The sequence below is a fragment of the Suncus etruscus genome, chromosome 11 (genome assembly GCF_024139225.1).
Source record: "Suncus etruscus isolate mSunEtr1 chromosome 11, mSunEtr1.pri.cur, whole genome shotgun sequence".
NCBI lineage: Eukaryota > Metazoa > Chordata > Mammalia > Eulipotyphla > Soricidae > Suncus > Suncus etruscus.
In genome coordinates this window covers 98,156,135-98,168,593 of record NC_064858.1, presented here as the reverse complement: position 1 = coordinate 98,168,593, position 12,459 = coordinate 98,156,135, and positions in this window count along the sequence as shown.

Below are 12,459 nucleotides of genomic sequence, written 5' to 3'. Positions count from 1 at the left end.
GATAAGTTTGGGCCTAGAGAGATTATATTTGGGTTAACATGTTTGTCTTGCTTTGATCCCTGGCATTACATATGGTCCCTTGAGTAATTCCAGGAGTGATACTGAGCATCAGTGGTTATGGCCCCAAACCAAACCAATCCAAACAAAACCAAAAGCAAAAACAAAACAAAAAATTTGTGGAGATTCAAATAGAACTACTTTTCATTGTTCAAAATTATTTTGGAGTCATCACAATGTGGCTTGAATCAAGATTAGTCTGATTATCTGAGTTCTAGCGCTGCTGAGTTTGGGAGCCCTAAACCTCAAAATTTTTTTTAATCTTATAAATCAGGTCAATGACATTTATTTTATAGGTTTGTTATCATCTGAGACAGATTGGGAAATGCCCAGGCAAGATTCTAGGGCAGATATGATGTCCATGAATGCTAAGTTATTGTAGCCTAAGTAAATTTTATAATAATATTTTTAAAGTACCGGACATATTTCTCTTGTTTATTTGATTTGGGGGCCATACCCAGGGTTCATAGGACTATTCCTGGCTCTCTGCTCACTCCTGGTTATGCTTGGAAAACTATATGCAGCACTAGGGATTTGAACTGGAGTGTTTGCATGTTGTCAGGCAAAGCAAAGGGTCTTACATCCTGAAACTATCTCTCCAACCACTTTGTAATGATTTGTTAAAATCATGTAATATTCTAAAAGTTATTCTTAGGAACTGGAGAAGGAGATCTCAACAGACTGACTGCATGCTTTTTTATGGGGGAAGCCTCAGTTCTATCCCCAGTTCTTGGTTCTCCAAGCACTGCAGGGACTGGACCCCTTATCACTGAACTAGGAGTAACCCCACATCACTGTGGGTATAGCTCAAGAAAGCAAACAAAACAAAAACACCTGCCTCCAAAAACCCACTTTTCTTTCTTTTTTTTTTTCAAAACCCACTTTTCAATAATATTAAAAAATACTCAATGTTAGTGGATCATAAATTGAGAATTTTTTGAAATGGATGCTAAATTAGAGACCTTTCTAGTTAAATGACTTGATTTTATATTGGAGGAAAATGAGATTCAAAGAGATGAAGAAAATTGTTTCAAGTCACATGGCTAATTATGATCAGAGATGGGACTAGCACTTGACCTCTTAATGAATGATTCCAGTATAATCGTTCTAAAGTTGTAAGTGAGTGATCAGACCATTTAGGAATATCTGTGAATATTTTAAGATTCCAAACAAATAGCACTTAGAACATAAAATTTGACATACACTTAATGGCAGTGCAAATTATTGTTGTGCTGGTATGATTCCATGTATAGGTGGTTAATAGTGCATATTTCAAGTATCCTTGTAAGTATTTTGTATAACTCAACCTCTAAATGGAAAAGTAAAATGGATACGATTAAAATAGTCATGCTTGAGGTTTCTTTGAAGACTCAGGGGTACCTATTTTTTCTTTTTGGTGAAAAGTTGAGAGGTACTTTTGGAAGGAGGTGGAACAAGACATGTCCTTGATCTCCTCTTTCCTTAGGAAGGACAAATACTCACCTCCTTGCCTTTTATTGGAGGGATCAACCACTTGTTCCTCTTCTCCCTCAGCTTCTTACTAGTTTCTGGAAGTTTTGGCTGCCAGAATTCAAGCCCTAGAAAGCAATGCCAGAGTCTGCGCACAACAGCAGAGACATAGACTATCAGTTGGATGCATAATTAGCTCTGAGGTACTTGGTTCGTTCGTTCGTTCGTTCGTTCGTTCGTTCGTTCGTTCGTTCGTTCGTTCGTTCGTTCGTTCCTTCCTTCCTTCCTTCCTTCCTTCCTTCCTTCCTTCCTTCCTTCCTTCCTTCCTTCCTTCCTTCCTTCCTTCCTTCCATGTAAGGAGAGAGCAAGATTCCTTCCTTTCCACTCGTCTCCAGAATTTCTCCAAGATCACTGAGGGAAAGACTTTCTGCTCAATGATAAGTTCTCCACAGGCCTCTCCTTAGATCCTTTCAAATCCTCATCAGGAGGCATCCCTGAAGTACACTTGAAATAGATGTCTTTTATCAGATAACTTTTCTAATGCTTCAACTGAGACAAAAAGTCTTCTGATAGGGGGAGGGGAAAGGAAAAGTGAAACTTCATGGGGAGAAATCTTTTTTTTTTTTCGTTTTTTGGTTTTTGGGTCACATCAGGCAGCTCTCAGGGGTTACTCTTGGCTCTATGCTCAGAAATTGCTCCTGGCAGGCTCGGGGATTCAAATCACCGACCTTCTGCATGTAAGGCAAATGCACTACCTCTATGCTATCTCTCCGGCCCCAAGGGGAGAAATCTTTAAGGGGATATCTAATTTTGAGCAGCCAAAAAAGCAGGCATAAACTAAGCCCAGAGATAGAGGAGATAACAAATTTCCTAAGAAGGGGAGTGCTTCTAGACTTCATGAGTACCAGAAGATTTTTTTCCGGAGCGTCCTTTGACCTCACTTTTATTTCTTTCCCTCCTCTCTTGCAGAAAACTTGATATTTAAATCTCATCAAGTGTGTATGGGGAGTGATAGTACAGCAGGTAGAGTGTTTACCTTACACACAGTTGACTTGGGTTCAATCCCTACCATCTCATATGTTCCCATGAGCTTCTCAGGAACGATTTCTGAGTACAGAGCTAGGAGTAACTCCTGAACACCATCAGGTATGAGCTCCCCAAAACCAACCAAAAAATGTCATCAGTTCTCTGATGCCTTTCACTTTCACTCATGGATGATTTATAGAAAGATCTCTACATGGACTGGAGAGACAGTTCATTGGGTTGAGAGCATGCTCTGCATTCAGGAGGTTTGGATTCAATTTCCTGTATTGAGTGGTTCTCTGAGAAGTGTGGGGTACCCTCCAAAAGAGTAGCTCCTAAACCCCACTGAGGATGACCGCCAAACAACAGACAAAAATATTTCTGCAAAGACAGCTCTGTCTACCTTTGGGAAGTGGGTGGTGAGTGTATGTCTTTGAAAATAAAAAGTGTGACAGACACTGGCACACATCAAGAAGAACAAGAACTTAGGGCCAGAGCAGTGGTGCAACGGGTAAGGCGTCTGCCTTGCCCGCACTAGCCTCGGATGAACTGTGGTTCAATCCCCCAGCATCCCAGATGGTCCCCCAAGCCAGAAACAATTTCTGAGTGCAGAGCCAGGAGTAACCCCTGAGCATCACCGGGTGTGGCCCAGAAACAAACAAAAGAACAAGAACAGGGGCCGGTGAGGTGGCGCTAGAGGTAAGGTGTCTGCCTTGCAAGCGCTAGCCAAGGAAGGACCACGGTTCGATCCCCCGGCATCCCATATGGTCCCCCCAAGCCAGGGGTACTTTGTGAGCGCTTAGCCAGGAGTAACCACTGAGCATCAAATGGGTGTGGGCCGAAAAACCAAAAAAAAAAAAAAAAAAAGGAACAAGAACAATTCGTGCTGGTGCAGATGTGGGGAGAAAGGGACTCTCATGTACTGCTGGTGGACATGTTGACTGGTCCAACCTTATTTGAAAACAATATGGATTTTCCTCAAAAAAAAAAGTATAAATTGAGCTGCCATATAATTCAATAATATCACTCCTGGGAATGTACCCGAGGGGCCCAAAACACAATGCAGAAAAGCCCTCAGCACTCCTATGTTCATTGTAGCACTATTTGGTAGCCAAAATCTGGAAACAACCCAAGTGCCTGAGAACAGATGAGTGGCTAAATAAATTGTGGTATATCTATACAATGGAATACTATGCAGCTGTTAGGAAAAAAAATGAAGTCATGAAATGTGTTTATATGTGGATGAACATGGAGAGTATCCTGCTGAGTGAAATGATTTGGAAGGAGCAGGACAGACAGTATGATTGCACTCATTTTCAAGATATAGAAAAAACGTATGGGAATAATACCAAAAGACAATAGAAATGAGGAAAGAGGCAGGGACAGGAGGGGAAAACTGGGGAAATTGGTGGTGGGAAATGAACATTGGTGAAACTGGTGAAGGAATGAGTGCTGAAACATTGTATGACTAAAACCTAACTATCAACAACATCTTTTTTGGTTTTTGGGCCACACCTGGAGGCACTCAGGGGTTATTCATGGCTCTGTGCTTAGAAATCACCCTGACAGGCTTGGGGATCATATGGGATGCCAGGAATCAAACCCAGATCCATCCTGGGTTGGCCACATGCAAGGCAAATGCCCTACCACTATGCTACCACTCTGGTCCCCACTATCAACATCTTTTTAACTCTGTATCACTTGGTAATTCAATTATAATTAAAAAAATTAAAAATAAAAGTGTGAGGGGCCCGAGCAATAATAATACAGTGGGTAGGGCACTTTGCCTTACACGTGGATGACCCAGCTTCAATTCTAGGTGTTTGGTATGGTTCCTTGAGTTAGTCAGGAGTAATTCCTGAGTGCAGAGTTAGAAATAATTACTGAGCATTTCTGGGCATATCCCCAAAACAAAATCAAAGTGTGAGAATGATTTCTACCTGTGTCTGGTGCAGTTTAATTAGATACTGTCATCCAGTGACATTTCCTTATTACTTTGCTGTTTGGCATTAATTGGTATGTGACCTCATTGACAGTTCTGTCTCTTTATTAGGACACCAGGGCAATATGTATGTATCTAAGTGAGGCAGGAGGTTGACATTCACGAGAGCTCTGCTTTCTGGCCCTCCTCTGAGCTTCTTGTTTGGCAAAGTAGCATCTTGCTTTCCCTCAGCTATTATTACTCTCTTGGTTACTCAGTTGCTCCTGTCACTTGGCTGCATTTTATGCCCCCTTTCCCTGTCATTACCAGCAGCATCATCAACTTTATTGAACTTGCTCAGCATTGTTGTTCTTTTTCAGTTCATACAAGAAACATTTGTTCCTGGGTGATGAGACTTTGCCTATCAACCATGGCTATCTAAATTTTTGGGTCACACCTGGCCAAGACTAAGCTCAGCCTTACTGGCTCTGTGCCAGAGATCATTCCTGGTAGTGCCAGGGATTGAACAGGGGTGGACTGTGTGCAAGGAAAGTGCCTTAACCCTTGTACTATCTCTCTACATCTTGTGTCTGTTTCTGTCATATGTCCAAAGAAGTATGGTGGGTCCTTTATTTTTTCCTGAGGCAGCAAAGGAGGCAAAAATGAAGTCAGAGTAGAAGTTCTCAAGGGGCAAAAGCATTTTGGAGAGAGAGAAATGCGGAGACATGAAACTCAGGTCATATATGCAAGACAAGTATTTTATCATTTGTCTACCACTTGTTCTGCCATTTGTTCTAGCCACACTATTGGTTCCACACATTTTCTATATTTTTAACCCCCATTTTGTTTATCTTTCTAGTACTGGGGATTAGAACATAGTCTCCTGCATACAAGATGTGTATTCTGTTACTGAGTCACATTCCAGCTCTGAGCAATGGCATCTTGTTATTACTGGTATGTTTGCTAATCTGTACTAATACAATTACTTTTATCCAAGCCAAAAACCAACAGCAAACATGCATTCAAGAATTAACTAATAGCAAACCTGCATTTGTGTTAATACCAACATTCAATTTTTTTTTTGTTTTTGGGCCACACCCGGTGTTGCTAAGGGGTTACTCCTGGCTGTCTGCTCAGAAATAGCTCCTGGCAGGCACGGGGGACCAGATGGGACACTGGAATTCAAACCAATCATCTTTGGTCCTGGATCGGCTGCTTGGAAGGCAAACGTCGCTGTGCTATCTCTCTGGGCCCAACATTCAAATATTAATAATGAGTAAAACAAAAATTGTGTTTATGATACAAATGATCACTTATTAAGCATTCATTTTGTGATGAGCACTATGTCAAAAACTTTAAGATCACAATTAGTCCTCCCCCAATTTTTTGGTTTGTTTTTACCCTGAAGAATCAGCTGGATCAAATCAGGATTGGCCATTTTCAAGGCAAACACCTTAACCCTTATACGATCTTTCTGACCTGAGTCATAACCCAATTTTATGAATGATTGTGAGGCTGTCTTTAAAAACATCTCCAGGGTAGGAGAGATAGGACAGTGAGTAGGACATTTTCCTTACATATGTTCTTTGGTCCACCAAACCTGTCAGGAGTGATTCCTAAATGCAGAGCCAGAAATAAGTCCTGAGCACAGCTGATTGTGACCCCCAAACAAAACAAACAAAAATATATATTTTAAATCTCCTCTCAAATTAAATTTAAGTTTCAAAATATATTCTTTGTGATGAGTACTTGGTCTTTGTCCACCTGTGTATGTCTCTACTAGTAAGCAAAATAAGAACTGCTTATTTGGGGCCAGAGAGATAGCATGGAGGTAGGGCATTTGCCTTGCAAGCAGAAGGACGGTGGTTCGAATCCCAGCATTCCATATGGTCCCCTGAGCCTGCCAGGAGCGATTTCTGAGCGTAGAGCCAGGAATAACCCCTGAGTGCTGCTGGGTGTGACCCAAAAAACAAAACAAAAAACCAAAACCAAAACCAAAACTGCTTATTTAAATTGTTCTTGCCAAACAACATTTGATTGTAAAATTTCTAAATTGAATTTTGGAGAGAGCTTAGCAGTTAATGATTATAGGGAATTTTCAAAGACATGCGATTTAAAAAATGGTTTTTCTTTTACTAATATGTGATTTTTAGTGTTCAAAAAGATGCCTTAAACAAGGCAATTGAGACTGGAGTATGTTTTTTAAAAAATGCCTATTACCCAAAGCAATTTGTACAGAGTAAATGTCTGATCATTTTCCTGGGGTTTAGTCGCCACTAAAGAGATACTCATGAGGCTAGCTGGTGCTTCATTTTTCCTTTAAGCCATGCAGTGGCCTGTAACTACAATCTAGTGTCATTTGTCATTTGCCGTGGAATTCACATTTTACAACATAGGCCCTTTCTGGATGACAGTGACTAGAATCAGACATCCATATATTATAGCCTTCACTAGGTTTTTGGGTTGTGAAAGGTACTAAAATCTAGGACCAATCTAATCACCTCACAAGTCAGAGCTATTATGTGGCTTCTGATGGAATGCAGGAGTCACATGATTCTTTCATGATTTAAAGCAGGGTTCTTAAATGGAGAATTATAGCCTCTAAAGCCTTGTGTGTTTAGAACTGAGGGATCTGAGAACTTGTTGGAGAAAAATTCACACATTTCTTTTCACTACTCTAGCTGATTTAGTATTTCCATTCTTTATGAAAATAAGCCATAAGCTACAACAGTGTTAGATTTTCCTATAATTCTGTCTCTAAAATAGTAATCATAGGTGTTTTTTATTTTAGACCATAGATGCTACCAATATAAACATATCATTTTTCTTTATGCTTTAAAACACATAATTATTAGCTATACTGTGACATCTCAAAATTTAATGCTTTAATAAAAGTATATGTATTACAATGTTAAATTTTGCCTTGCATGTGTGAGGCTCTGGGTTCAATTCCCAACACTGAGAAAACCAACCAACCAAAATTGCCTGGAGAACTGGTACAAAGGTGTGTGGGCTAAGAATACCCAGGTACTCTGGTCAAATATTGCCTACACAATCAGATAACAAATAAAAACCCTTATTTACCCTCCCAGTTCTAGCCAAGATGACTGATACTTAGGTGTACAGCCAAGAATATGAACAAGTTCTAGGGGTCAATGGTGAGAATGCTTCCATCCGCAGACTGATGTTCCTATAGATTGCCTGCTGACATCCCAAATAGTTTTTGCACCTTTTTTTTTAAAATTTTTTGCTAAGTTAACTATTAGTTATGTAGCTAAATGTCCTTATACCCAGTTTGAGAAAGATACATAAAATATAAAACACATTGATTCAAGTCATTTATTTATTTATTTATTTATTTATTTATTTATTTATTTATTTATTTATTTATTTATTGGGTCACACCTGGTGGTGCTCAGGGGTTACACTTGGTTCTGCATTCAGAAATCGCTCCTGGCAGATTCGGGAACCATATAGGATGCCGGAATTCAAACCACCATCCATCCTGGGTTGGCTGCCCTACCGCTGTGCTCTCTCTCCTGCCCCTCAAGTCTTTTTTCTTAAATAATATTTGCAAACGATTCTAGATTTTATTTTATTTTTAAAATTTTTGTTTATTTAGGGGCCGGAGCAATAGCTCAGCAGTAGGGCATTTGCCTTTCATGTGGTTGATCCAGAATGGACCTCATTTTGATCGGCAGCGTCCCATATGTCCCCCAAGCCAGGAACAATTTCTGAGTGCATAGCCAGGAGTGACCCCAAGCATCACTGGGTGTGTGGCCCCAAAACAACAACAATGAAGACTTTTTTTTTGTTTATTTAAAGAAAATGAATCACATAGTTGACATAGTTGATCATGATATATTTGTTTCCAGATAAGTGAAAGCAAATTTATTTTAACAAACGGAAAGAAAAAATAAAATGAAAGAAGAGGGAGAAAAAAAAAGAAAAAGTACAGTAACAAGCTCATTTGTGAAAATTACTGTATCACCAATGAAGTCATGAATACAGTGGCAAAAGGTTTAGTAAGCTCTTGTTGTTATATGTCCAGTCTGTTAAATTGGGGTGTTCCTTTAGGAATGACAGCATCAAACAAATGAAGTTGTCCAGAAATTCAAAGCTATGATACTATGAATATTAGGGGCATATACTCAGCTTCAGGGCATCCTGGAAGAAGGTCTGGTTGGAACATAGCAACTGCATATGTGGCATGGTTACAGCTCCTGGAAGAAGGGTGATATTGGGTGGGGATGGGGTGGGGAGTTTGCCCACACTTGTCCAAACAAAAGCTCTGGTAATATCAGCCCTTACACCCATTTATCAAAGTATGTTCAGATCGGTGTTCTCTATAGTATAGAGAATAGTAGAGGGTCAGTGATGAGGTAGGCCATCGGGGAAATGATAATTCTGGGTGATGGAAGCAGCAAGCATGACTTCAGCAAGGTGGGGGCTTGGCCAACCCTCTCCTTTTGAGATAGCCAGCTTTGTGCAGTTGGGCCAGTGTAGACATAATCTTTCACAGCTTGATTTACTTCTTATTTGAGAAAAGACTGAGTCTATGGAGCTGGCTTGGTTTGAACATGGCAATTGCCTGTCTTTACATTTTAATATGGATCTTAGTGTATACAGAAGTTGACTCCTACTTGGGACAGTTATTATTATCTTGAGATAAACATTCTATTCTCTGGTTACCTCATTGGTGAAAGCACTTATTTAAAAGAATGTAATCATAAAATAGAGCTTATTTGGAGGAAATTATATGTCACCCAGGATTAAAATTCACTGCCTATAATTGGAAAGTGCAAATCCCAGATAATTTAACAAGCTAGGTATTTATTTTCTCTAGTTGAAAAAAATGTCTAGAGGTAAGAAGTCCAAGAGCATCAGGACATCTTTATAAAATTATTGACTCTGGCTCCTCTGTCTTTATGCAGTAAAATCCTTTGCAACTGACATCTAGTTTTATGATTAAATATAACTGGTTGAGTTCTTGCTGTTGTATTTGCATTCAAGTAGCAGGAAGGATTTGAGAAGCTAATCAGTTGGGCATATCTTGGATTTGTGGTATGTGGTACCTAAAACATTCAAAGGAAAGTTTTGGAAAATGACTGGAAATACTGGTTCAGTGGTGGGATGGGGAGGACAGGGCTAGGTGTTTAAAGTGTATAGAAGAGTAGGAAAGGACTGGAGAGATTGTATGGAAGGCAAAGTACTCATCTCGTACATGGCCCAGTTTCTATCCTGGGCATTCTTGAGCAACACCTAACATGCACCCTAAATGCAAAGTCAAGAATAAGCCCTGAGGGGCAGGAGCGGTGCCTGTGCTAGCCTAGGACTGACCCGAACTGGTGTCCTATATGGTCCCCCAAGCCAGAGGCAATTTCTGAGTGAATAGCCAGGAGTAACCCTTGAGCATCACTGGGTGTGGCCCCCCAAAAACAAAAACAAAACAAAACAAAAATAAAAATAAGCCCTGAGAGCAGCTGGGTGTGGGCCAAAAGCAAACAAAGAAACAAACAAAAAACAAGTCAGTAAAGCAAGGGCTGTACATGAGATGTACTTTGTTTGTTTTGGGGTCACAACTGATGGTGCTCAAGGGTTACTCCTGACTGTGAGGGGACGTATAGGATGCTGGTGATGGAACACAGGTCGTCAAATCAAGGCAAACACCCTTTCTGCTGTGCACCATCCCCGAGATGTTAGAGGTAAAAGAAGGTCAAGAGGGGAAACTAGAATTATTAATAAAGTTTCTTCTGGGACCAGGCTCTACATTCAATAATTGCTCCTATGAGCTCGGGATGGGGGGGAACCACATGGGACAGCTGCATACAAGGTAAGTGCCTTATTCCTGTACTATGGCTCTACAGTTTTTCTTTTCTCAAACATAGAAGGATTAAAGTCTGATTTAACTTTTTGTTAAAAATAAAGAACCTTATTTATTTATCTATTTTGTTGTTTTTTTTTTTGGGGGGCAAACCCGGCAGCACCCCTTAGGCGTTACTCTTGGCTCTGAACCCAAAAGTCACTTCTGGTAGGCTGGGGAACCATATGAAATGCCAGGAGTCAGCTGCATGCAAAGCGAATGCCCTACCCACTGTGCTATTGCTCTGGCCAACAATCTTACTAATAAGTAAGGCATTCAGCAAGTATGCTTATGTTTCATTGACCAGAATTTAGTCACATGGCCCTACTTAGGTTTAAAGGAGGATGGGAATTTGTATTCACATAATTAAAGTATTGTTGCTTTGAGCCAAATTGAGGTTCTATTTCTAGGAAAGGAAAGAGAAGAGTTGATTGGTAATTTTGACCCTCTGGCAATCTATAAAGGGACTGAAGTTTTTACATGCATGAAGTTATGCTCCAGGAACATAGATAGACTTGCAAATTAAGTATTTGCATTTGGGGCCAGTTTTATCTAGGTTTTATCTACAAAATTCTATACAGAGTGCTAAGCTTCCTTGAGGCTTACTTTTTTCATTTTAAATGTGATGTAACCCTGTTTTGCCTTTCTGCTTGTTGTGAGAATGTTGAATGAGAATGTTTATGAAAGTGCCTTTAAAACTATAAGAGTATGGGGCCAGAGATATAATACAAGGGATTAGGCAATTTACCTTGTATCCTGCCCACCCCAATTTGATCTGTGGCACCACATGAGGTTCTCTGAGTAATACCAGGAGACACTCTTGAGCACAGAACCATAACCAGTAACCCTAAGTAATTCTGGGTGTGAATCAAGGTTGCCACCACAAGCAAACAAAACCTACAAGAGCTTAGCCTAGATGCAAAGTGTATTGTGTCTTCAGGATGCCTACAAACTGTCATTTCAGAATGGCTCATATATTGATTCATATATTTGTCAGTTACCAATCACAAACCAGAACTCTGAGCTAAGAACAATTTTTATCTCCACATTGACTTTTTTAATTTCCAGGAATACATTGTAAGTTTAGATGGAAATTGAGTTACTTTGTCATCAGACATAATAATAATAATAATAATAATAATAATAATAATTAAATATATCTGGTTGAATTCTTGCTATTGCATCTGCATTCAAGTAGCAGGAAAGATTTGAGGAAGAGATATTTAATGATGTCAGTGATATATCCTATCAATGTGAAAGCATAGAGAAAAAAATATTAATGACAACAATGTGTGAAATGAAACTCCTGCTCACTGTTGGGAGGACAGAATTAATTCTAGCCAGCAGAAGTAGAATGAAAGTATCACAGTTTAAAATGGCTTACAGAATTGTTGGAGACAGAGAACTGAAGAGCGAGCCCCTAGGCTGAGTGAGCTTCTACAACTAACTGCCAATGCCCCTGCAGAATTACCCTGCTGCTTCTGAGATGATCAAGATGCCATCTGTTAAATTGGAAATCATGCTTGAGGTCACACTGCTGCAGCCTCAATCAAATCCGCCCTGATCCAGACCAAAATGGTGCCTCATGATTTTTCTTGCCCACTTAACACCACATGATTCAAACGAATCCCCACCTGATTACATCTGATTGGTGAGGTCTCAATCAACCCCATACCCTAGCTTCAAGAGAGTCTTAGAAATATATCTTTGCCTTTATTACCTCTGATAGAAGCTTGCTTGAATATGTTATATGTGTACACTCTAATCCACAGTATCTGTCAGAATGAATTTTATGTGTAAAGTGAAAATTGGCTACTGGAGTCCAAAAAACACTGGCAAATGTTTCAGAAATGAAATGATTTTATTGTACTGAAACATCAGGGCTGAATAAATGCATTCACTGAAATATATGGATTTAATGAAGAGGCAGAAAGCAAAGAAACGTTTGTGCGCACATCTCTATGATATGTTATTCTTAATTTAAAACATTTGTAATAACATCAGGAGACAAAGGATAGTAGAGTGGGTAGAGTAATTGCCTTGCTTATGGCCAACTTGGGTTTAATCTCTGGGACTGTGGATGGTCTCGCAAGCACCAATAAGAGTGATTCCCTGAGCACAGAGCCAGGAGTAAGCCCTAAGCACT